Source organism: Stegodyphus dumicola, chromosome 7 (assembly GCF_044657685.1).
Source record: "Stegodyphus dumicola isolate Sdum_Otavi_A_Nest chromosome 7, ASM4465768v1".
Classification (NCBI taxonomy): domain Eukaryota; kingdom Metazoa; phylum Arthropoda; class Arachnida; order Araneae; family Eresidae; genus Stegodyphus; species Stegodyphus dumicola.
In genome coordinates this window covers 36,372,826-36,400,789 of record NC_140774.1, presented here as the reverse complement: position 1 = coordinate 36,400,789, position 27,964 = coordinate 36,372,826, and the positions used below count along the sequence as shown (strand labels likewise).

Genomic DNA, 27,964 nt, shown 5'->3' with positions numbered 1-27,964 from the left:
GTCCTGGAAAAAGTTGACTGTATTGCATATCATATATGGAGTAGCAAAAGCTTGGTCGAAGTAAAACAAATAACACTGGTTCGATCACGGAGAAATATTCTTTCTATAGAAATAGGAGATTTAATTGTGAAATAGTCGAGACATTTACTGAAATTGTATGCCAAAAAATTTAAAAATATAAATTCCTTGGAAAAAAATAGAGAGAGAATGTGTGATACTGAACTTATAAGCGAAGAAGTTACTGAGAAATACATTAGTCCCGAGACAGCAATGACTACTGGACTTCACAGACCAAAAGGGATTCGAATACAACGACGTAGCACTTTGAAAAATACGTAGAAAAAATACGCAGTGAAATTAAAAAAATATTTAAACATCCTCAAAACCAGAATAAAATTACTGATTTTTTAAAGTAATAAACACGTACAATATGCATGAAAACTTATAGTTTAGATTTTTTGTGTTTTCAGTTATCCGTGAGCTGCTTTCTCGAAATTAGATCAGATAATCGAAAGTATACTGTTTTTCTTATTAGATTAAAAAAGTAAGTCATTTAAAAACACTTTGAATATCTTAAGAATATTTCAGGCCCACCTCTGTGATGAAAGATGCGGACCCGTGACAGTTCATCCCAGGAATTTTATTCTCGATGGCAGAACAAGTTGACTGCATGGGCCTTTCTTAGTTTTGCACATGATCACAAGCCAGTTTCTCTAAGGTTCTTATCCACGAAGATATTTCTCCTCTTAACTAGACAACAGTAGTATGGTTTACAATAAATTTTAGATACAATTTTTAGATTTATTCTATGGAAAGCGTTATTAATATGTATGTAAATTATAAAATATATAAAAAATTATTAAACTTTATTGTAAATAGACCATTTTATTCAAATATTTTAATTAAACTCATATCCTGTTTAACGGTACACTTTGCACCATTTTCTGTCACTGTGCAGCATGTTATGTCACTATTTCCCTGCAATTTATCCGCCCTGAGAAATCATTATTCCAATCACTGCTCAGGAGCGAAACAAAGATTTCTCCGGTTTGTAAATATGATCGCAGTTAGTACATAACAGTTTTTCTCGCCTACTGCTGATTGAACAGACCACGTCTCTCGCTTCGTCTTCTTTCTCTATTATTTAAAAATATGAGAGCGTATTTAAAAGTTTTGGGGGCCACATCGCCCCCAATATGCTGTGATACTCAGTATGATGTCTGAAATGAGAAATCGCCAAGTAATAAAGATATATAGTACTTATCCAAGGACTTTATGTTCTTCTAAATGTTAAGCAAGAAAATTCTTAAGCATTAAATAAGTATACTGTAGTTAAAATGAACTTATGCATGTATTCATGCATTATATATATATTCTACCAGTACTAACTAATGTGAACTAGCAGTAAGTACTAGTACTAATTATCCCTAAGATAAAAAATTACTGTTTTTGTGTAGCAAAAGAAAGTTTTCAGTATATTCGTTTATATATTGCTGGTTAAAAGGCATATTGCTTGAAAATTTAGGCATCAAAATATGTTAAAAAAAGGAAAATTCTGAATACTTCATTTGTTTTCAGGGCTTTGTACCCAGGGATAAACTTCAAGACTTCATCAGATATTGGCGATATGCTTAACAGAAGGATCACGCATTCAAAGTTTTCATGACATCTAATACGTAGTCCTCATTGTGCGTCACATCTATTACCACTTCGACTATAATCAATAAGTTGATTGGTTTCCTCTTCCGCAAAAATTACAACATCCCATACATAACTTCAATTTAATTAATAAATTATGTTTCACTAAGTCATAAATTATTAATAATTGCAGAATTTCTCTCTAACTCACGTACCTATGCGGTAAAGGTTGTGACGAAGATAAAAATGCAGTGACAAAATTCTTATAGAATATCATCTATACGTTTCTTCCTTTTTGACGTTTCTACACTTTTAGAATGATTTTCAGAATGAAAAAAGAAAGGAATATATTTTCATTGTAACTAGATTAAAATCATAACAGGATATTTTTCTTATAAGTGCATTTTATTTCTATGCAATTGGTAAAATGTTTTATTAAAAAGTTTCATTTAATGAATGGTAACACTTTCCATTTTAATTTGGCAAAGATAAAAAATTTAGCCAATAAAACAAATTATGAATGAATTAATTCATTTTATACATGAAACATCATATTGCATTTTTTTATTCTTTTCTACAGTTTAATACGACAGTAATTATTAATGAATACTTTTCTTATGAATATTCAGAGCTATCCTTTTCGAAGACTTCCCTCAATTATTCATGCACCTTAAACATATATGTTATGTTCCTTTTGATTTTTTTTAGGTGGAGTCAGATTATTTTACTTGTTTCTTCGTCTTCCTTAAAAACATTAGCTATCTGTACTTGCTCAAAAAATTCAGAGTTCCGCAAAATAAAATTAAACATTCTGTTTAATCACTAGAAATTGATAAATATTGGTTTTATTTTTCTAGCCTTTTGCGAAAATTATGGATCAACACGAGAAAAATTAATAACTTATTTATAATTATGGCATTTCAATTTTTTCAAATGAACATCATGTGTCTTTTCAAATATCTTTGTTTCACGTTTGGAAAAATTTTGCAGTGACAGCCCAAATTTTCATCAAAATGATTTTCTTCAAGCGGCAGTATACTGATAATCCAACTTTCACTGATAAAAATGCAGTGCAATATTTCGAAATAAAAGAGCAAAAAATATAAAAAATTTTTAAAGCTTTCAGATTTTATTTTAAGTCCAAATGGTCCTTTTGTATTTACAGACACCCAAAAGTTTCGACAGCATTTGCGCTAACGCCATATTGTGCTAAAATATTAAAAACAGCGTATATTTTTAAGAACATCCAATAGAATGTCTCGCGCGCTGGAGTTAAAGATGCTTTATTCCCTACAGTGTTGCCACTGCTCGCTTTGAAATTAAGTTTCTTTAATCAAAAATTTGTTTAAATTTCATTAAAGTGTTATAAAATATGAAATAGATAATAAAACAAATTCCAGATTCCAAATTCGGGCCTCCAGGTGCCCGCGTTCCGGTGGAAATATATTTTATTCGAAATTTGATGAAACTAGATACTGTTGTTTTTTTCTCAGTGCGAGAAATTTACATACATTCATGTAGATTCTTCATTATTTAGTTTCTTTCAATATAATATAGGGCGATAATATCTGGTGGCAAAGTGATTCGGGCATTTAAATTGTTTCCAAGCAAAATGACGTTTTGAGACTAATTGCCCTTCTGGAATAACTCCAATTTGGGCTAAAAAGAAAGTTTTGCTGTGAGAAATCTTGAAAATAATTTTTTTATAGTGTTACAATACCTTGTGTTGTTGTTGTGACTTGTCTGTGACAACAACACTTGTGTTGTTGTTATGACTGTCACTTGCCTGACAGTAACATCAGAACAAGCCCACAAAATTCATCGTGTCAAGGAGTGTAAGATTTCGCCTGTCGTGGGCAAGAGCCTTGAGCACCATGTAGGTGATAACACGACTTCCTTCAGTTCCGTGCCCAATTTAGTTAGAGAACACCCCGGAGCGACGGTCCAAGGGTCTTCCACATCTTTTCTACTACCACCAACCTCTGGAAAGGATTTTCGGCTCTCCATATATTTGGAGTGCCCCCATGCCGACAAGAAACTAGACATTTACCAACATACATGCCTTCTCCAGGATTCGAACCCAGGCTCTTCTGTACCCTAACAGGCTTCCCTAACAATTACATGGTCTGGACCGTTATAATACCTTGTTCCTTTCAAAATTCTGCCTGTTACTATGTATGCTCATGATAACTATTCAAAAGCAAAATTTAAATGTTTATACATTACAAATAAATTTATTGTTGTTTGGAATGTTATCCTAATTACTCCTTTCTCCTCGTTCAGTAAACAGAACAGATAGCACATCTGAAGATGTAACGAAATGACGAAATATAAAAAAGAATAGCAGCAGCAAATGACCATGTCTCCCTGTACGTCTACAAACGTCTTCTCAGTTCACTATTTTTGCATACAATTCTGATAACATTCAATAAGAAATAAACCGATAAGAGGGTATAGCAGTAAATAAGATTTAACTGAATGAAGAGCAAATTACTGGGTTGCCTACTTGTATCCGAATATTTTGCATATAGATATTAAATTTTACTTATCACAAAGTTTACATTTTTGTCTTACGTTACACACGTATGTTAATAGTTTATATATGCATGGAATTACCAACTTTATAATGTTATAAAAATTTTTGTTCTATGGTGCATTAGGGTTAAATGTTAGCCGGTTTCTTAGTAATCCCTATGCATCATATAAATAAAACAAAGAACTTAGTATTATCCATATTTCCACCAGTTATGAACGCATATTATTTCATTTTTGATGATTTAAAAAGTTTTAAACGGAAATATGGAGTTTTTTTAATTATATTAAAAAATTGCATCATTGTCTAAAATGATGAGTACAAAAATAGATATTTCTACTTTTTATGAAAAGAAACTCAGCAGTAGTTATTCAGACATAAAATGTTATTCATAAATTCTCCGCTTTAGCTATTTCGGATAAAAATTATTCGAATGAAATGCCTTTTTATGATGAGACTCTTTTTCCCCCTATACTAAGCGGCTTGTAGGCAACATTTTCAAACTATGGTAAATTTCCAAAGTATTTTCTAGTGTATGCTTATTAAAATTATTCGCATATAGTGCAGTTACGTATTTCACATCTTCTGTATTTAAGATATAGTCGCATGCATAATGAAGTACATTTTTATCTTTTCGTTTTTCAGGTTTTAGGGATTACTCTGAATAAACGAAAATCAAGAACTTACACGAGGAATAGTCGGAAATCAAGAACTATTGATACATGCACTAAAAATTTTAAAAAATAATTTGAGAATGATATCATGTTTTCGATTTATAAAATTAATATTTTATTTAATGTTATTTTTTTAAATGATACTTAATTCGAGATATCCGAAATAGGTATTAGGATAACTTAAATTAATTACTTATGATGTAGCATATGATCTATGGCTGTTATGTAGTACTGAAACCATTTTGTTTCCCCTCTGAGCATCTGGAAAATATCCCTGTCAATTCTTGTAGATGATGAAGCCCGATTATGGTTTAAGAGAAAAGACGACCTGACTCTGATTGACACATGATAAACGGTTCAGAGAGTAATTATTAAGATTGATTATAGAAATAAGGGAGAGCTCCGTAGTACAATACTTTGACCAATCACTACTCTCCACCATTCAAAAATGACAGTGACGTAATACCTGACGTCACAACGAGAGAATACGAATAGCGGAACTTCTTTATAAAACACGCATATCGTCGGAAGCTAAAGACAGTTTTCGAATATTATTTTCGAACAAAGTTCTTTATTGTGATTTGAAGTTCCTGTTTTCGAAGTATCGTAAGTTATATCTTTTATTTTATTATTTTTGGAACAGTAAAGGAATATAAATGTGAAGAGAGATGTTTCTAACAATTTTTTGCAGGGCTGTGGTTTCTCTGTCTTTGAATAATTTACAAAACATTTAAAGCAAGTATTTTTGTACTTCCTTTTACGTAGAGATTTTTGAGTTTTCTGAACCTTAGGATTCCAAATTACCTTTTCAATTCTAATACATTTCTGATTACACATAATTTTATATATACATATATATATAAAATTATAGAATATGATATTTATATGCTAAAATATGATAGAATAATAGATTATAAATGTTACGTAAACGCAGAAAGTCTGAGAAATTAAGATTTTTCCTTAAGTAACTGATGATTTCTTATAATAACACCGAAGTTTAATTACTAATATCTCAATAGCAAAACTAATGTTACTTGGAAACGATAGCCAATTTAAACAGTTAATTTAGGGTAGGAAATACCAAATGTTTTGAGTTTTCTGGAATTTAGATTTCTGAATTCTTTTTTGAATTTTAATTTGATTTTTCTAAAGAAACTTAAGAAATACACTATTATTCTATAGTTAAGAAAAACAGAAGTACCAGGAAATAATATGAAATCGAAAATCCATCCGAGCTCTAAATACTTCACTTCTACAAAACAAAACAATTTAATAATTATTTAAAATCTATACTAGGTAATTTAATAGTTATTTAAATTCTGACTACATAGATTTTTAAGAAATTCGTTTAGATTCTGTGATCTAATTTTTTAGTTTTTCTAAACTATGACATATTAGATACAGATATCCTGTGATATTTATTCCCTTTCTTTTAGGTACAGAAATCCTAATAACTGAATTCTTGTCTAGAATTAATGTAAACAATACTAGTGAGTAATACTGATGAATACCAAAGACAAACAAATAATAGGTTTAGAACTGAAATTTAACTTTGCTATGCAGAAAATTCAAGAACTTATTCTTTTTTATCATGAAAAATATTGTAATTCTTATACCTGGAAATAGTTGAAAGAATCATATAACCTTTAATATTAAGTAAATTGTTTCCTCTGCTTTTCTTTAATGGAGGATTCGAGCTATTACAGTTTATAAAGACCAGAGCAATGCTGTAACAATTCTGAATGGAAAATATTTAAAAAATCTGTTTCGAAAAAAGTGAAACGTTTCGTCCTACCTCCAGAGGCATACCGAGAAGGGAATGGGCGGTGGATCTTCCCAGGTTTTCTGATCACGGAGAACCACCGAAGAACCTTAAGCTTTTCATTACCATATGCTTTATATGTAGGAGTATATAAAAGGAAGAAGCGAAAAAGTGGTCTGAACTGAAAATGTTAAAGTTTATTGTGGAAATGGAATTTCAAGAATAAGTCTCTAATTTATACTTAAATTGTACGTTTTTGATGCCGCCCAAAAAAAGTTTTAGTTCTTTTGGCTTAATCCTATTATCCGGTGCACACGGGATTTGGCTACTTTATTGACAGAAAACTTTAAAACGTTTATTTAAAATCATCTGAAACAGCATATTAATAAACGTTTATAAATATATGTTTGTCTGCCAGATGTAAGCTGTTTTTTTATTATTAGTCCAAAGGGGCAATTTGCCCTGAAGGACTATTAATTTCGTTTTGGCATTTTGCGTTGAAAACTTTAAAAAGCTGTAACACTTTTCAAATCGTTTCCACCATGTATTATCGCTTTGTCTTATATTTAAATAAATTAAATAATGAAGAATAATTGTGATAAAACAACTGTACCTAGAGCCATCAAAATTTGAATAACGCAATCTTCTATAGAATTTGGGCATGTGGAAGCCCTAATCTGAATTTGAAATTTTTTTTTATTATCGATTTCATATTTTGTATCACTTCAACGAGTTTTTGATTAAAAAACTAAAAGATTTCAAAACGAGCAATGACAACACTGTACGGAAAAAAAAAAAAAAAAAAAAGTTTTATCTCCAGCGCGCGAGACTCTGTATCGGAAATTCTAAAGATATGCTCATTTTAAAATTAATTTGCGATATTGCTGTTGAACTGAATTTTATAGTTTGAGTACGTAGAACATGATATTTGATAAATAAAGTTAATACACAAAACGTTAAAAAAACGCCCCTTTGGACGTAATTTAAAATTTGTCTTCTTTTTTAAAATTTTTTTAATGTTCCACATTTTTTTAAAATACTTAATTTTAATTAAATAAATGTTAATTATATAGTTGGGTTAACATTTTACATGGTGGTCATGGTACAATTAAGGGACTATCAGGGAGATTTCCACACGTGCCTCGATAGCCACTGCCTACCTCTATTAATCTTGGTTTGTTTTATTTCTCTTATCTAATGTTACATATTTATTGCAATTAAATTATTTACTATAAGTATATAAAAGAAATGTTATTTTGGATTAAATAGTAATTAATTTCCTTAAATAAATCATGATAAGGACTACATTTCTTGTATTGAATAAAATAATATTATAATACACTAAAGAAATGAACGTGATTCTCGCTCAAAAACCACGTTGTCCAAGTTTTTCTAATTTTCATTCATACATCTCATAAATAAAACTGTATTAGACTGAATTATTCATAATACATCTCATAAATAAAACTGTATTAGACTGAATTATAAATCAAGTATAGTTAATCAGATAATCCGAGAAAAAGAATAAAGAATAAATTAACCCTAGCAAGCAAAACCATATATATGTGACCTTCAGAATTCTAAAAATTTTAACAGAAACTTTTATCGCAAGACTTGCCAGGAAAAAGATATCAGGCGACTGCAAACGTACGATCGCCAAAGATCCCATGATCATTTTATTTCCAACAATTTTGGTTTGCATTATTTCTCTTATCTGAAAATTTATTGATATTAAATTATTTACTGTAAGCGTATAAAAAGAATGTTATTACCGATGAAATATTAATTATTTACTTTGCATATTTCATGACAATAACTACATTATTTATACTGAATTCTTTTGAAGAATGAAAGATAGTCTGTTCCAGAAATTAATAAATTATAATAACGTAAAGATCATTTGACACTTAATAGAATATTCGATTGCAGATATTACTTACATTTGTTATTGCCTATTACTACTGAACAGCTAAACTTTCTATTAACAGTACATAACGTAAAATATCAAGCTCTAGCTAAGATAGAAGTGCTCAATTGAATTAATCATGTAACAATAGTTTTAAAAAGGTCTAATAATTTTAAAATTGGATTTATCTAAGTTCTACGATAGAACTAGATAATTAGCTAATAGTAAAAGTGGGGATGAACTTTATTACCGTAATAAACAGCTAATATAAAATCAGTCTGTAAAAACGAAACAGATAATATTTTATCTTGCACAATATTAATCATCGAGGCATAAGTAATAAAATATTGCTTAGGTAATGCTGTAATAGAACGGAATTAGCGAAAATTTAAACTTTATTTATCAAGTGATATCAAATGAAAAGATTCGTGCATTCAACAGATGAAGGAATGTTTTGCATTCTTCAGAAGCAAAATATTTTCTTGACTTTAACATCTGCCTTGGAGGGAAAATCTCAAATATATCAACTGCAATTGTTCTAACACGAAAGAAAAAACTGCTGGCTTTCTTCAAGAATAATATATAAGTTACAATTAATATTTATAATGAAAACCTTTTAATTAACTCATGAAATAAACTAAATTCATGCAATTCAATAAATTAAATCATAGCCCTCATAAAGATGAATGAATCTTGAATGTATGAAGTATTCTACTGTAACGATTTTACTTAAAATGCTATAAGAAGAGTTTATTTTAAATGTTGAAATTTTGTAAAATATTTTGAAATTTTTTAAGGCTCTAAGTTTTAAAATATGTAACTGCGGTATTGAACGCGCGAAATTTAGCGCAAGCCGTTAACCAATGCTGTTGTTAAATCAAGCAAAGTATCCTTGATGGTCTAAATGGAAGATATTTTCGGTTTAAAATAATTTTGCTTTAATTTAAGTTGTAAGGTATTTTCTACCTCGTTTTCCGCATGACTTCGTAGTGTAATTGGTAGCATACTCGATATGTAATCGAGAGGTCCAGAGTTTGAATCCCGGCAACGACATTGCACTTTTTTTCAAGTCTCCTGCTTTAAAAAAAATAATGCCAATTAATTTTGTCTGGCCTCTGTTCCGTGACAAACAAATCACAAAATTCAAACTATACGCTGGATTCCAGCCTACATCCATTAGTGCAGTAGCTGCCTTTTCTAACCAGCAAACATATAAGGAGGATTTTCTTAAAAAATATTCAGATTTGTAATATTTAACCTCGACATAACTACTAATTACCTTTCAGTGATATTTATACTGTAAAAACTTCACTGTCAAGATAATCCATATTAAATAGAAGTAAACTATTCTGTAACAAAAACAAAATTTTTCCTAAGTTCTCTATAAATATAGAATATTAGCTCAGTAGCAAACTGAAAGGGGTTACCTTAAGAGTCCTTTAAAGTCCTTAAAATTTTTAAATCGATTTTTGGTCTTTAAAAGTCCTTAACTTCGGCCCAAATCGTCAGAAGGTCCTTAATTTTAATCATCTGAAATTTCGGTCTTGTTTTTACAACTGCTCTTTTGAGTGTGAATTATCATTTTGGAGGAATATTTTTGGCGATTCACTGATAAATAGGATTGGTAAAAAGGGTAGGGTACTTGGAGTTTCTGAGCAAGAAGGGAAACATAAGCATTTCAAAATTATTTCATTTTTTTTTCTAATGAAGAGCTCTTAAACAACTTTACGCTATTGTGGATGTGAATTCTTTTATAAAACGGCTCGAAATTTAGTGACTTATCAGCATTTTGGCGATTTTAATATCACTTTCTTTAGAAAATTTTTAATTCGGAGATCTAGGAATTTTTGGTCGATATTTTTTAAAAATCATTATGACATTGATAAATTTAACTAAATTAATGGTAACATGTTGAAATTATATTTAGGAAATAAAATTAAAATAAAGCATTTATATTTTTTTGCTGTCATATTATGAAGAGACATAACTTTCCGTTTTGGCGACTTATTATACAGCATTTTGAATATGAAAAATAAACAAGATAATAAATGTTATAAAGAACAGTTTACAAAACAATTCATAGCAAAAGCAAAATAGCTATCTAATTAATTAAAAATTTCTTCCTTTCAATTTCTCAGGGTAAAAAGTTTTCCCATGTAATTGTTTCAGAATGATTAGAATATGCATCAGTTTTATCTATAAAATTAATTTCCCACTTTTTTCCACTGAATTTTTTTTCAATTTACTTTTTCAATTTTTTCAACTAGTGGCCTTTTTTCTATTACAGAATTGGTAGGGCTAATTTTTCTTTAGGATTTTAGGCATTGCAACTTGGAAAGTTTAGAAGGATGTGAAGGCAAGATTTACAGACCCACAATTCTAGAAGACTCCATTAAAATGTGACAAAATAAAAAATATCTTCATTGTATTAACACATAATGGATGTATTTTACGGAAATTTTATGACGAATTTCATACATTGTGAAGAATATTTGGAAGGACACTGAAAATGTAATGTTTGAATGTTGTACTTCCGATGCTAGAAGTCGTTTTCTTAACCTGTTTATCTTCTCTTTATTTTTCTCAACTTTTCACTAGACAAAACCATCGAAAATACCAAAAATGTTTCTAATATTTTCGCCTGGACAGTCATTTATAAAAAAAATAATTTTTTATTAATAAAGAAATTGAAAACTGACAATTTAAAAGATTTACCTTATACGTCTCAATGTATGATACACGGGGCTGGCGCTGACTCTTTTTACCACCTGATGAAATCTCTGTGGTTCCTAAATTCTACCGCCTGGTGCCTTCCCAAATTCTGCTGCTTAATGCTCTCCTAAATTCTGCTCCCAGTCCCTATCCTAAATTCAAAAGTTTTGCCATTTCTAGATTTTGTTGCTCGGCGTGTCACTAAAATCTAAAAATTCTGCCTCATCGGCTCAAACCAGCCCTTACCACATATCATTTCATATTTATTCTGAATGTTCATATTACTAAAGAAATAAAATTAGCAGCTTTTCCTTTATATTCTAAATGCATTTTGATTTTTTAGAATAACAGAAATCTTTAATTCCAAAAATTCTGAAGTGAAGAGGAAACACATTGAAAGAAACTGAATACATATGCAAATTAATCAGTTGTTTAGAATTTTAGCGTTTACTATAGCTTTTCCTTTCCGTTTCCTCACCATAATGCAAATCAGATAGTTTTTAAGCTGAGATTTTTGGGTTGTAAGACAGAAAGTTTTGGCCCTCCACTTGGATGTTGCCTTAGTTCTTGCTGCATCTGATAATTTGTAATTATTCATCTTTGCATTATCATTGCTAATATTTGAATTTGTTACTACAATAAAGGTACTGAGCCACCTTAGATTAAATTTAAATTGCGTAGTCTTTTAATTCAAAAGTTTTGCCATTTCTAGATTTTGTTGCTCGGCGTGTCACTAAAATCTAAAAATTCTGCCTCATCGGCTCAAACCAGCCCTTACCACATATCATTTCATATTTATTCTGAATGTTCATATTACTAAAGAAATAAAATTAGCAGCTTTTCCTTTATATTCTAAATGCATTTTGATTTTTTAGAATAACAGAAATCTTTAATTCCAAAAATTCTGAAGTGAAGAGGAAACACATTGAAAGAAACTGAATACATATGCAAATTAATCAGTTGTTTAGAATTTTAGCGTTTACTATAGCTTTTCCTTTCCGTTTCCTCACCATAATGCAAATCAGATAGTTTTTAAGCTGAGATTTTTGGGTTGTAAGACAGAAAGTTTTGGCCCTCCACTTGGATGTTGCCTTAGTTCTTGCTGCATCTGATAATTTGTAATTATTCATCTTTGCATTATCATTGCTAATATTTGAATTTGTTACTACAATAAAGGTACTGAGCCACCTTAGATTAAATTTAAATTGCGTAGTCTTTGAATACTAGTCTACATTTTTAGTTTGAATTTGGCTGTTCCTATTTACTTGCATCACCAAAAGCTGTAGTTTATTTTGTCAACATAACATAAGAACGTGCCTGTATGTTCCAAAGTCTTTTTAAATAAGAGGTATATTTAAATCTTTATGTGACGCTGTAGTTACCTTCAGACATAACGATAATTTGCTTCATATCTATCAGATGTTTTGGATTATTTAACTTTTACCAGATCACGTAAAACCTCGTTAGGTACACTGTTGAGAAACTACAAGTTAGGAGATAAAGCACGCAGAAACTAGTGGGAACATTGGTTTGTGTATTGAAACATATTTCTAATTGTTAGAAAAGATGTTTAAAGAGAAGAAAATTGATATAAATTAGCCAAAATGTCTAGGAACACTTCGAATTAAAAAGACACATAAATATTTTGTTTTGTAGCTTTTAATGTGTAATTATCCTAATACTGTTTAAGAATCAATATCATAAATTACATGTACTTTAAACTGTGATATGCTATTAGATTGTGATTTTAATAATGGTCATGTAAATCTATAACGACTGAGGGTATTTAACTACTTAATTTAATTATTTATAACTAACTGCTTATCTTTAATAGTTATCTATGAGTATTAAAGCAAGTCATTGCTTTTCATTAATTATTACTGTGGCTACAAGATACGGCACGAAAATGTAAAAACTATTGTAAACTTATTCTTTGCATCTAGTTAGACTTAAAATAATACAAAACAACTTATCACCTCTGCTATATTAGTGGCTTATTGGAACCTTAAAATATATTAACCAGGTTACAATCCCAGAAACTCTATATGAAGGCACAACACTTATAGAGACATTAGGATTTTTTTTAAAAATAGAAACAAGTGAAAAAGCGCGTTCACCGAGAATCGAACCGCGGACCTCTGGAATATGCGCCCAGCGTGCAGACCACCACACCACGAAGGCATGTCAAGAAGGCGGGAGAAATACATTATATACCCCCCTTTTAAAAAGGGGATTGAAAAAACATTTCAAATACACAGAAAATATGTACAAAGAATTGTAAATAATGAAGTCGCTTTTCCCTTGATAAGTCTGAATTAAACCTCGAGTTGGGCTAATTTACCATTATTTGCAATTCTTTGTATTTGAAATGTTTTTAAATTTTTTGCTTGCATCATTTAAAAATTAAAAATTTAATTTTAAATTTATTAGTCTTCTCTCATCCCTTTTTGATTTTGAAGTTATCTTGTTTTGTAATTGTTACATTAAGTTTTTATGCGATAACTTTTACCTCTTTAGTATTGCATAGTTGTTTTCACATGGTGTAACTATTTTACTCTGGAACTACAGTATCAAATGTACTTTTAAGCAATCGAGTTTGAACTTTCGTCTTCTTTGTAATTATATATATATATAAATGCTTTCGAATTTTTGCTTAAACAAATGTCTTGATAAGTGAACTTATTTACTTAAATAATAACAAAGATCATTAAATAAATAGGACAAAAGTTGTAGACTCATTCAAAGAACTTGAAGTCAGACTTTGGAAAAAAGCCCAGATTTGCTACTCGTCGCATCATTATTTCTGCATGAGAAATCACTTCCAAAGGACTCCCTTAATTCAATTTTGTTTCTATTTTATTTTCGACAAAAAAGAAAGCTTTTTAACGAGCACAATAATTAGAATAAAAACTAGAAGCATTCCTTATGTAATTAACGCAATAAATTCTTTCGATTTCATGATTATTTTTACTTCTAAACATATATATGTTTCCGTCAAAATACCGTAATCCTCCATTAATTAGAATTCCATTTTTAATAATGTATTATTTCAATCCAGCATATTTCTCTCAGTTCAAAGACTTTGAACTCATTTATATTAGGATTTGTGGCGCTTGGTATTTTAAAAGTATTGCAGAAGAAATGTATTAAATAAATTAATTCCAGTGCTTGTGCTAGAACTAAATAGATATATTTTCTTTTAAAATAAATTAATGAATAACTGATAAATTGGCTATACATATTACATATTTAAGCATTGGGTTGCTTATTTTAACTTTCTTGCTCCATTTTCCATAGGCATGGTAGTATATTTGCCAGGATTGTTTTGGAGTAACTCACTTTCAAGCATTTATTGCTTTAAATTTTGTTCAAATGTATTTATTTTAAGTTACGTGTATACTAATTTTGATACTTCACAGATATTAGAGATTCACAGATTCACAGAGGTTAATTCTCGCTCTCAAAATAATTAACGAATGCAAAATTTAGCAAAATGGTAATCTCTAGATTAATGTAGACATAATGCTGAACGTATTTACAAAACTACTTCAGTTAAAGAGACGAAATAATGAGTAATTAAGATTACCACACACTGGCAATTTGACCAATTTCCTGTGAATAGGCTGGCTGTCTGAGAAATTTGGTTGTTTTCTTCATGTATAGTATAAATATAGCCAACTGTTCATAAAAAGTCCTCCAAGAAGACATCCATCCGCTTAGATAGAGCATTATGGCAATACAAAATTAATCCTATTATATTTTAGTTATTTATTAATTAATTCTTATCTAGTTTTACCAAACGCTACCCAAATTTTCGGAGCTTGTGTTTTCTCTTTTGATTATTATTATTATTATTTTTGCATCAGTTCGCGTCATCATTGCCCTAGTAACGAAGATATCTGAATATTGATAGTTCAATAGGGTTAAAATCTCAGCGAATATGCTGTTTTCAAGGAAATTTCCATGGTTTCCCCATGTGCAATATGTGAATAAAATCTGGCTTCCTTTACAAATTTTTTCAAGAATACATAATTTATCTGAGACAGATTGTCTTACTACACTCTACCGTATATAAAAAATCCTATTATCTGTTCTCCATTGTCCGAGCGAATAAGATCGCTGAATACTGGTAGTTTAATGCGCAACAAATTCCGGCGAATGGGCGGGCTTCGTAGGTTATTTTGTTTTTTCTGATTGCAAAAAAGCATACAAGCTAGCATTTTTGTTCTCAGGCAGATAGCCCCGATGGAATTTTGTATACTCAAATAATCCTTACGTCAGTGCATTCTCGAAACAGATACAGCTTTATTAAAAATATACCCAATCTAAGGTTTCTTTTTATCCTTATTTTACATTTTACGCTGTTTCTTTCATATTATCTGTTGAAGCGTCTATCAGAAATACCTAGCTCATAACCACAAAATAGTATAGTTTGCCTAAAATATTCTGGGGTTCGGCCAGAAATAAGTAATCGGATATGATTTTTTAAAAACATTCCCCTGTAGTACTTCAATGTCTAGAAATTAATGCATGCACGAATTTCCTGAATTTTCTATTACATGTTCTCTAACCACAATCCTTTTTTTTTCTTGATTAAGTAAGTAAAATTCCTGAGAAGTTTTATCTTTGTGTTTGTAAATACACGTAAAACAGAAAAAATTATTAAAAATGCACTATGGGGAATAGGTTACTCCCATAGTTTCCTCTGTATGTATAACGGATATTAATTTCTGGAAATAAACTTCGCCCTCAGCTAAAAATTATCCACACTTATCTATCTTTTTTTCTCTATTGCACTTGTTTTCTTGACCAATAATATAAGAATATGAAAGAGAAGAGTAAAGTTTTTAGGAACAGGAAAAAGAAATAAATTAAGAACGCTAAATTCAAATAGTTCAGATACTGCTTTTATATCAGATATGCTATTATTATCATAATTAAAGACATAAAATGATTGTGCATCATGCAAAAGTGAAAGAATTGCTAATTGTTGAAGTACACTATTTCAACGCCAAAGTTGAACATGTAAAATCCTGAAATCGTTTAACATGAATGTTTTTCACTTTTTTTTAATTAATTCCATTAATAAATTGTAAATTAATAAAGTAATTGTTTATTACAAGTAATTGTTTACCACAAAGTTTGTTTGGATATTTATAACTGAAGGCATTCAAACTAGTTAATAAAAGAACATTTGGCGTTAGATGAACTAAAACTAAACATTTCTGAAATTAATAATAATATTAAGAATTTTAGGCTAATGTGCATTTGGAATGTAACTGAATCAGATGGGTGTAATCCTTTATAATATTGCTTTAAAAATAAATCTGTATCTCTGTAAATGATTTCTACTAAAATATATGAAGATATCTCTTTAGGTAATACATGCTACATGCATGATTTGATACAATCAGTTTTATAGGAAACTACATTACCAGTTTACTTCCTAAAATAATTCAGCAAATAAGCAAAAACCTTATATAGTATTTTATCCTGCCTTTCCACTTGCCTTAGTAATATAACGACAGCACACTCGGCGCATATTCAATAGGTCCAGGTTCGAGTGTCGGCGAGGGAATTGCTCGTTTTTCATGTCTCCTGCTTCAGGTTATCCTAATGACTCTACAAACTGCGCCCAAGCTAAAAGCTTGTGGACGAAAATTCGTCACCACCAGGATTTGGCAATTGGATCCCCTAATCCCTAGCCTTTAAAAGCGGAGTATATAAGGTATTTTCTTCCTCTTTTCCAGCATGACTTCGGTAGCACATTCGGCACGTATTCGAGATATCCAGGTTTGAGTTCCGGCGAGGGCATTGTTTATATTTCACGTCTGCCGCATGAAAAATACGTACTGACTCTACAAACTATTTAAGCTGATAAGCACAGTTTCCCAGAAAATATGCATAAGAGTTTCCACATAATTAAATACAATTACTTCTACGAAGGAACTTCATGTGAACGTCTGACAATGAAACTATCGAAAACATATTTCACGGCTTTCTTTTTATTATGTTGAATTACATTCCATACAAATCAAAATGCGTAAGTAATATAAGAATATGAAATTGAGTATACGTGAAACGAGTGCATGTCCTTCTTAGCATTAAGATATTTCAGAAAATGATTCGATTTACAAAGTCTCGAAATTCCTCTATGTCCACAATGCTAGCTTTTTACAAGGAATGAATTTTTTATGCTGAAAGATATGTTTCATACTTAAATAATGAAACACTTTTTCTAAGTAAAATTATTTTTCATATTTACGCGAAACGAAGTATCCAAAATTTCCCAGGAACTAAAACTGCCAATTGCTTTTAGAATTAATACTTCTAGAATTCATCTAACCCAGTAATCTATTAATCTCTCGATAGCGAAAAGAAAAGAAGGGCATATACATGATATATAGTTTTTATGAAGTGTGATATAAGTATTTCATTAGATTTACAGATTGGCTTGCTATAACGTTGAGCTTCGGTTATTGTAGCTATTTTAAAATAGTTACTGCAACTATTTTAAATACTTATTTTGCAGTTAATAAGAATATTAACAGTTTATCAAAATCAGACTCAGTTTAAAGCATTTTAATTATAAATCGTTTAAAATAATTTTAATGATGTTAAAATTTCGTCCTAGGTGTTTTGAGCGCCTGTAGAAGTATTTACCTTACGACATTCAAGAGTATGCTAAGAAACCAACATTTAAGCTAAATTTCATTGAAAGATTTGATAGAAATTGTGCTTTTCGCTCAGTTTCTTTTCTAAATAAACTGTAAATTAATAGCTATAATTTTTAACTACTTAAGCAAATATTCACCCTGAAATTTTAAGTTATGTATATTTTAGTGATAGCAAAGAAGCAAATGAAAAGTAATTTTCATGATTATTATAACTTAGCATTTTATACTAGAGCGTTAAAGACATTTTACTAACCTGACAAATCTTCATTAGTTAGAGGCGACTGAATGCCCGATATTCATGAACTATGGAAATATTATTCTAATATTCATATTTTGTTATAAAATACACAACTATGTCGATAAAAAAATGAAGTTTCTTTTAAGCGAATTATTCAAAATAAAGTCCATGTCTCCCTCTAAAAGAAGATTCTTGTTTAAAATATAAAATGTCGTTATAATTATCAATATTTCGCCTGATTAACTTCTAAAAGAAATTCTAAAGATTAAAGAACTAATAATTTGATTTAGGATGTGCATACAATTTAGAACAATTTTATATACATCACTACAAAAAATTCCAATTATCACTTAAGTTTCAAGTTTTTAGAGGCCAATAAACAGATTGATAAGAATACTAGAAATACGAACCGGTTCCGTACTAGTGTCTGCATCAGCTGGCTGAACAGTTTGTTATGGCTTTGATTGTATCTATAGGGAATCAGTTATCTTTAAAATATATTTCACGAAGATTTATTTTGCCTGAACAGATAAATGTGAACCGTCAAAAGAACATCAAAATAGATGCTATAAATAATCGAAACTTTATGGTTTTTATCAGAAAAGGCAAATAAACTAAAATAAATAACTGAAATGTAATGGCTTTATTCAAATAATCAAAAACATTCAAGCATCTGCACTGCGTATTCTAACTGAAAGTTTTCGTACAGAGGCAAAACACAAACTGTTAATGAAAATTTACCCCGTTATCTTGGATGCATGAAAAAGGTAATTTCAAACAAATAAATATTTCTTTTGAATTGTAAATATGTTAGTTTTGGATCTCAACCAAAATATTATTCCTCATTGAAAGAAGTTAGTAACGTTGCAAACATTTGATGAGCAGCCCAACCTTATAGGGGTTAGCGTCGCTGACTGCTTTGGCGAAAAGGCCGGTTTCGAATCCAAAAGAAGGTGTGGATGTTTGTAAAACGTGTAAGATCTGTCTCTATTATTCCACATCACAATGGCATCGTCAACTTGCGTCGAAACTGAAACTTAGAATATAATTCGTGTCGAAATCTGAAATAAAATAGTGATGGATTAGCACGTTAAATTACGCCTAACAGGTTGACTCACAAAAACCTAAGACGCGTGATGATAATCCGAAATGGCCAAGAGGCTTCCTAGCGTAACAGAGAGATAGAAACAAAACGCGCGCCAGATAGCCAAAACGTGCTCTGAATAAACACAGAGATTAACCCGTTTAAATACTCACTTAACAATTTACATCCTGGTGAGAAAATGTGAGGGAAAGTTGAGGAATTCGGGAAAGGAATCAAACTTAAAATAAATTTCTTATGCATAATAAGGGAAACCTTACAGAATATATAGTGTCCATGCGGCATGGGGGTGCTCTAACTATGCGGCGAGCCGAAAGTCCTCTCGATAGGTGGTAGGGAAAGAGGGGTAGGAGACCCTCGGACCCGTTCCCTCGGGAATGCTCTCCGTCAAATTTGGGGGTGGAACTGAGCTAAATCGCACAACCACGTGTAAGGTACTCAAGGTTGTTGCCAACGATAGGAAAATCTTGCGATCCTTACCACAAGGAATTTCTAGGGATGACTATAGGTCACACAAGTGAGCATTAGTCAACAACAGCAACATTTGACGAACATCTGGTTCAAGTTTAAAAAAATGCACAAGTTTTAAGATTTTTAAGGTCTTTTATGTTTTGCTCCTTCGGTGTTCACTCAGCATCGCCCTTGATATATGCAAATGGAGAATGCATTGGGGAAAACACAGGAGGCATGGAGATACAGCTTACTGTTTAGACAAAAACAGCGAGGAGTCCCAATTCATGTGAATCCTTGAGAATGTTTCTGACCTTAAAGCTGGCTATATTTTAATACGCTTGCTCTGGCTTTTTCTACGTAGTTTTATTTATTTTATTTTTTGGAACCAAACATTAGCGTAGATATTGCGCTTGTTGCGATAAAATACTAGTTGCAGCATCAGGTTAAGAATACCGTGTTTTAGGTAGTTATTCATTTAATACTAAATGCATGAAAAACACTGAGCTTTGATTCTTCGAATATTCTATAAAAACAGAATTTGTGTCTTTCTCCCTTCAACTTGCAATTCAATCTTCCAATAGCGTGTGTTTACAAGCAGAAAATTTTAAATAATATTTAGGTTGTGTGTTTTACTATTTTAGGCGGGATATTCAGTAGAAATCTAGTGATATAGATTTCATATGACAAAGACACCTTTCTTTTTTCTCTCAGCAAAGCAACATTTAGCCTTTGCTAATTTATGTATGCATTTTTTAATATAATAAAATAAAAAGAAGCATACTTGTTTAAAATTCTACTAAATTAATTTATATGAATATGTACGATGTGCAGATCCGCCTATAATGCTCGATGAATACATAGTACAAATTTTAAAATATAGCTTTTTACTCTACCTAAAACTATCGATATTTATTATGTGTGTAGGTAATTTTTTGTTTTATTATTTTGCATCAATAAAAATTTGTTTTAGTTTATATATAAATGTACAGAAATTGTTCTGAGTTTTGTTATGCGGAAATAAGTACTGCAATGAAAATAGAGCAATGTAAAACGATCTTCACCGTTCCAGATAATTTCGGTCTTCTGTGCAGGTGTTATTTTAGAAAAGGTGTTTCTCCGTATTAACAGTTTCCGATTTACATGGCAGATGTACTTATTCAAGGCTCTTGTAAATTGTTGGAGAAAAATACATGTAGTATAAATATAAATTTGAATTTAACAAATATTCTCTATTCGTATAAAGCTAATTTAAATTAAAAATTTAATTATGAAATTTTAATTGCAAATATAAAAGATTAATAACTACTGAGAACCAATTTACAAGATCATTTAAATTCTAAGAGCATATGTAAATTAAGTGCACGTATCTAAAACCATGAAAAAATATATAATATTCCGAAAAATTCCAAAAATTCTTTTAAAGAATTTTTAAGACCAAATTAATTTGCATAAGTGAATAATTGTTGAGCAGACAGGAGACAGATCTTATCAAGGGGAAGTTGTCTCCAAACCTAACTTTTCAATTACTCAACTCGCGTTTCGTCATCCATATAGGCAAGAAGTAATATTCAAGACCAAAAGTAAATCCAGATGTTGTGAATTACTAAAAAAGAAACATAAACTAGCAGGAAACCTTTTAGAAACTTTAATCTAACAGGTTGACTCAGAAACCCACACCGGCGATTACTAACCAAACCGTCAGAATGCGTAGCCGCTACTAAGATTAACATTTGGAGAACAAAATATCAAACCTGGGCTTTCAATAGCGAAATCAAGCTCTGTCTAACGTTTCGTTCCAACAGTTTAAATACTCTCGTTTACCTAGTTAATTTAAATCCTGGAGAGAAAATGCAAATAAGAGAATTCAGGAAAGGCTCAAAAATTAAAATAGCTGTTAGTAAAACTAAATAAGACCCTGTAACATTTCCTTAATGATGGTTATCAAAGGAACGTTATGCGGTACTGGAGTTCCTGTAATGTTACTGGCAATACGGACGTATAAACATTCTCTGTAATATATGCCCATAGAAAACACGATTATAGGTATAAGCTCTAGAAATCTCGTTAGCCATTTGAACGATCTTAAGTTATCTTTTCCATATCGACCAATCCAACGATGAGAGAATTGAACTTTCAGATAGGGATGTACTGCATTATGCCAATGAGATTGAATTCTGTCTTGTTGGAATATGAAATGTTTTAAAGATCTTCTCTTCGAGGAAATAACGAAAATTGCACCATATCACGACAGAGTAAACTCGCCCCAGTGTTCTAAAAATTTGTGTATATACTAATGTCTGAGGAATGGAACAAAAGTGTCTAGTTTTAGCGAATACCGTTTATGTTCTTAAACAACAAGACACATTTTGACACCCCGCATTCGGAAATTGTGACGGTTTGCCTTTCTGCAGAAATAAACCATCTTTTCATCGCTAAATACAAGATGAGCGCGAAACTGTCTCTAACTTCCTTCTCCATTTTGTCATAAATGCTTGGCTTTCAGCATTTTTGTCTTTACACAAGCAACTAACATTCTGAACTATCAGTACCAGTAGAATGCTCTGATGGCTTGATGAATCTCTACCATACTGCCTTCGAAACGCACGTTGCACAGTAACAATTGATAAGTACTTTGCGTATTATAAGACAAAAAACACTTTCAGCTTCAAAATCGCCGTTTTAAAAATAGAATTTTAGTGTGATAAACGATGTTCATAAGTTTGCTTGAAACGAATTAAAACTTTTAAGGTATTTCTTTCGTTATATCAAATACCCATGCGGTGCCTAGCTTGAACGTTTTTGGGCATTAAATTCCGACAGATCATTTACAGCAACCCTGTATTCTTAAATGTTGTATTAATTTTCTGAAATATTATGAATAATATTTTAAAACACGGAAACAAATCTTACGTGTTATGATAAAAATCAACAAAAGCTTTACGTTATAGAATTTTAAAAACATACATTACTTATTAAAGAAATCATTCATTAAAATTTACGAACCATTTGTGATAGAAACCTCCAGCAGAGTACCAATAACTTTTAACTATTTCTAAATTTAATGTTTTTTGTTTTATCACCTTTTAATCTAAAATTAATCACTTGAAAAGATTAACTTCAAATAAACACGACTGATGGCAATAACGTCAGCCTTGCCGTTCTTTGAAAACTGATTTGCTTATTGGCAGCTGAGACAAAAAATTAAAAAAATAGCATAAATAATTTAGGAATTTAAATAAGGATATAAAGAGAACCGTTTCATGATTCGCATCCAAATTATCTGAATCAAACTTACCTGTTAGAATACACAGCCCTGAATTAATGACTATTAAAAGTTTAACATAAAAGTAGGTTCAAAAACTATAGATGTAAATATTTCAGTATTTTTTTAGTCGTCTGGATACATGGTCTCAGTCGGTTTAAAAAGGGGTTGGCTTGAAGAATGCTACTAAAATTATTAATACTAATGCATTTTTATGTTTCACAAATATTGTTTACTTTTAAAAGTGGCTGACTACAGGAGGTGGTTAAAGGTTGACTATACAGTTCTTCTGAACATCCATTTGGACTGTGTTGTTGTTTAATCCAGATATCTGAATTTCTATTTTAATCATTTCTCTCTAGTACTTATTATGGGTGTGTGTGTATTTAATTATGGCAAAGCACACTAGGGCTATCTGCCTAAGGGGAGGGATGCCTTCGTGGAGGACATTCTAAGGGAAACGTTACACATGGGGAAAACCACGAAAACATCCATGCAGCCAGCCCGTTCGCGGGATTCGAACCTCGGACCGAACTACCAGTGTTCAGCGACTTTACCGCTCGGCCACTGGTGGGCACTTATTATGGGATTGAGCTGTGTAAATTTAGTAAAGCACTTTAATATAAGTTTCTATAACAGGATTCTGAAACGTAAAAGCTGTACTCCAGTTTAAAATGCTTTTGTACTCCTTTTATTGCAAATATGTGATCGGAGTACTAATTTTATTATTCGCTTTTGTTATCCTCATCAAAAGTACGTTCACGTTCAACATATTTGAAAATTATCTTTATCGGTCATCTATTTAAACTTTAATTGAAGTTTAGCATCAGTTATGCGTAGGAATAACCTACTAATACGTCAAATTTCGTAAAGTATTTCTGTGACTAATTTAATTATATCACATACAAGTTAATGAGATGTGAATATTTTATGTGTTTACATCCAGAACTAAGAAACGTGCTAACTCTTAGGTATTGCAGGGAAACGAAGCTCTAACTTCAGCTTAATTCGTAAGTAAGTGAAAGCTAATTAATTTGATATTTATAATTAATTAAGGATCCTTGTGCTTCTGAATGTTCTTTATAATTAGTCTTTTGGAAGAAAATATATTTAATTAATTTCGCTTATTCATCAATAAGTGCTTAATTTTTTTTCTTCTTGACGAGCACACTCTTTTCTCCGTTCCTAATCCTTAAGACATACTAAACCGAAGTTTTAAGAGGAATTTAATATTTAATTAATCAGAAATTCAATTTGTTAACTTTTATAAGGGATTGCTAGAAATGGAGTTAAGTATGCCTAACGTTTTTTCCCCAATATTAAGTATAGCTTAATATTAAAACGTGCTTTATTTATGCAAGTTGTATGTAAAAAACCAAAGTGGAGTATGTATAATTTGTACATAAATATATGTGTCAGATGTGACAAAGCCTCTTAATGCAGATTTTATGCATTACAAAATTTCAGCCCTCTTTATAGCATTTGCTAATTAGAGATTTTAGATATAAACTTTCCACTAGATGTTAACTTTTCACGTTATATGGCATAAGATTATTTAAAACCTTTTCTTCATATAACTGAAACTAGCATTTTATCAAAGAAAGCGGAAAATATGCATTCAGATTATTACGTATACTACTATGTTAAGATAAAAAAATCTGATGTGTACACCTCTTGACTTATTTGTACGGAATATTAAATTATACGCATTTTTTCTTGCATTTCGTTTAAACTTATTGGATTGAATTAAATCTACTTCGCCGACAGCGCATAAACCACAATAGAATAAATGCATTCTTTAAAATTCACTCTATTTGTTTACCATAGCGACACTCTGGCGTTAGGTTCACTTAACAGTATTATATTTCGTTCATACTATAACTATGTCTATGTCTATGTCTTATCACTTAGTAAGAGGCAATCGACCATTAACGGCCTTTACCAATATATGATACTTGACTTTTAAATGTTTTAAGAATAGAGTAAGTTGTATCCAATAATATGGAAGTACTTGTACACATGCTGTGCTAGAACTCAGAGATTACTAGCGACGGAGGCTCCTGTGCCGCCGTCCGTAGAATAAGTAAACTTTGAACAAATGAGATGCTCTTGTGGCGCCATCTATTAGTAGTGATCAAAGCATTTTAGTTGACTGGAGCTCTGGTTGCGCCATTTCTTGTAGGATGTATTGTAAGGCATTTTTAAAATTTCATAAAAATTATTCTTTTGATAAGCAATAATTAGCAAGTAAAATGATGAAAAACACAATTTGCAGTACATTGAAACGTTTCACAAGAGTAAAAACTATTTACACACAAAGTCTACCTGCTTTGGCAGGAACAAAGTCCATAGCGCTTTGTAATTTGATAAGTAAATCTATAAGTAAAGAAAATGAAGTAAAATCTTGGCTAACTAAGTAGAAAACGAAAATATATACATTACCACCGACTATTATGGTGAATAGTGCGGGGCCTCTTGTGGCGTTGTTCAATTATGAAATCATAATTTCCTAGTTTTTTGATTGATGATATTCTTAGGATGACTGACACATTTCATAAAAAAGTTATGAGAAGCTTTTAGAATTTCAGAATCCGTGGGTTTAATTTTTAAATCAATGTGAAGAGTGCTGTTTCGTACGAACCAAGGCGCATTTGTAATTATTCAGATGGCCTTGTTTTGAATTCTTTGTATTTTTTCGCGATGAGTTCTTGCAGTTGCAGCCCACGCTGGGGAAGCATACAGTAAAATCGGGCGGATAGCTTGTAGGTAGATAACTCTTTTTGTAGCGAGACCTAAGTTTAGAATTTCTCCTTATGAGTGCATAGATACTGGCTATTGCTTGGTTGGCATTTTTACAGATATTTTCGATATGGTTTTTGAAGGTTAGTTTTTGATCGAGATAAACGCCTAAATATTTAACACATTTTTCATTTGGGATGGAGATATTATTAATTGTAATATTGTCGAGATGTCTTCTGGAAGGGTTCTTTTGGAAATAATAATCTTTGTGGCTGGGAGGATCATTTATGTAGATGTTAAAAAGAAAAGGTGAAAAATTCGAACCCTGAGACCCTGGGACACCTGCTTTCATTACACTGATATTAGATAGCTCGTTCTTAATACGAACTTGAAAAGTTCTGTTTTCCAAAAAACTTAAAATTAGGACGATTAATCCAGGTGGAAATTTGTTTCCGATAAGTTTCATAAGAATGCGCCAAACCTTATCAAACGCCTTTTCAATATCAATGAAGATGCCAGCAACAGTTTCTTTTATATTAAAGGCTTCTCCGATGATTTCAGTAATTCTTGTAACTTGTTGAGTGTTGCTAAATCCATGCCTAAATCCAAATTGATGTTCCTTAATAATATTATTGTCTTCAGCAAATTTAGTGAGCCTATTGATGACTAATCTTTCAAACAGCTTGCCAACAGCTGAAAGTAAATTGATGGGTCTGTAATCTGAAGTGGAAGATCCATTTTTACCAGGTTTCTTCAAGACAATGATTATCGCATGCTTCCATTGTTTAGGAAGAAATCCCATACGCAGGCAAGCATTAAAGATGTAATATAGTTGCAGGATGGCTTTTCTTGGTAAATTTTTCAGGGTTTTATTAGTAATTTAGTCATAACCGGGAGCTTTTCTTGGTTTTAATTTTCAAATTAATTCTGTAATTTCTCTGGGTGTACTAAGTCACATTATAACTCAGAACGCACAAAATTTATATCATTTAAAGAATTATCTAACCGTTGCCACATGTTTTATTCAAATACTATAATAAAGCTAGAACGGTGTATAAAAGAAATTAAACAAACAAAATAAAAAAGAAATAGTTTTTTACAGACGATTGAGTATTTCTCATTCAATTAATTCAGTTCTCGCTTCGCGACAAGGCAAAAATACATAAAAACTCAAAATATCTGTATTAAAAATTACGAAGTAAATCTTAAACAGTTATGTCCTCGAAAAAATTTGAGAAAGGATTAAGCATGATTTAATTCGCAATAATAAATGAAGGCGTTATGTTTCTTGTTGCGAAGCTACGTTTCTCTAGATTGGCAACAAATCCACTAGTCTCCTGTTTCAAATGTAAACATCAATGGCCGTCATTAAAATAGGCTTAGCGGCACTTAAACAATTTTAAAATTGTTGATAATTCAAAAAATATTGCATAAAGATTTACTAAAGGCAGAAAAACCTTAACCGGAAGATAAGAACAACATAATTCAATCATTCTTAAAGCAAAAAATGTGCAATTTACAAACATATAAGAGTAAAGAAACTGAGATCACTGAGCCGGGTAACAGAGTGGATATATATATAAATATATTTATATACGTTTGGCGCGGCCGATTGCAACCAAAATACGAGGTGCACATCTACATGTTATAGTAGTCCTATATTCAAAATTTCAACGTTCTGAGGCTACTCGTTTTTGAGTTATGCGGGATACGTTCGTACAGACGTCATGAAAAATTCTCTTCAGAATTCATTTTAAAGAAGTTTCATAATTTTTTTGGTGGAAAAGAGTCTTTTGTCTGTCCTTACGTACAGATATCACGCAAATACATCGTTAAATTGCATTCGAAAATGGTCAAAATGGATATTTGCGTTAATATATGCTGCCTGAAACTTTTCGCGATTACAATACTTCCTTTTTACTTCGTACAAGGAAGTAAAAAGTATATTGGAATTTTATTTTAATATGAAAGGTAGTGCCAATTGAAGCTGAACAACTAGAATGTAATGATAAGAGACATTTATGAGACCCGCTATTCTTTCAAACTTTCCTTTTATGTGTAAGAATGCTTTTTTTATTCTTTACTGTTATATGCTGCAGCATCATAATGTTTGGTGGGTGCAATCAATGTACTCCTCCTATTCAGCGTGCAAAAATTCTTTTTAGGTGGTAGTTATAAAAACTCTCGTATGGGTTTTGAAGTTTTAATGACAAGGCTCTTATGCACTAGAAAAAAAGTGTATTGCTTCAGGCTCACTCTGGATAAAGC

General features: G+C 31.0%; 1 protein-coding gene across 1 annotated transcript in view; it reads left to right on the top strand.

The window, feature by feature from the left end:
* The first annotated feature begins 5,309 nt into the window (after window positions 1-5,309).
* Window positions 5,310-27,964, top strand: part of LOC118183846 (diuretic hormone class 2-like) — a 34,608-nt gene continuing 11,953 nt past the window's right edge. Inside the window, exon 1 of the mRNA XM_035353452.2 lies at window positions 5,310-5,451. The gene's annotated coding sequence lies outside the window, so the exon portion shown is untranslated. The remainder of the gene's footprint in view (window positions 5,452-27,964) is intronic.